The following is a 492-nucleotide window of genomic DNA, read 5'->3' on the forward strand; positions in this document are numbered from 1 at the left end:
GTTTGTCCGGGTGGGAAGTCCGTCTGGCGTTTTGAGGGGTGGGTCCTGGCTGCCAAAGGAGTGCATTTCCAGGTCGGAGGGTGGGTGGGTGGGTGGGTGGGTGAAGGCCTGCTTAGAGTTCTGGAGGTAGGTTGAATTTCAGTTTCAGTTTCTCAAGGAGGCGTCACTTCATACAGACAAATCCAAACACGCTACACCATATCTGCCAGGCAGATGCCTGACCAGCATCATGATCCGACGCACTATTCAGGCCTTGAGTGCGTGCTTGTACATTTGTGCACCTGTCAGAGTGGATTTCTTCTTCAAAATTTTGCCAGAGGACAACACTCTCGTTGCCATGGGTTCTTTTTCAGTGCGACAAGTGCGTGCTGCACACAGGACCTCAGTTTATCGTCTCACCCGAATGACTAGACGCTCGGTTTGATTTTTCCAGTCAAACGTGGGAGAAAGGGCGAGACCAGGATTCGAATCCAGACTCCCATGGACACTATA

Source organism: Babylonia areolata, chromosome 25 (genome assembly GCF_041734735.1).
Source record: "Babylonia areolata isolate BAREFJ2019XMU chromosome 25, ASM4173473v1, whole genome shotgun sequence".
Lineage (NCBI taxonomy): Eukaryota > Metazoa > Mollusca > Gastropoda > Neogastropoda > Buccinidae > Babylonia > Babylonia areolata.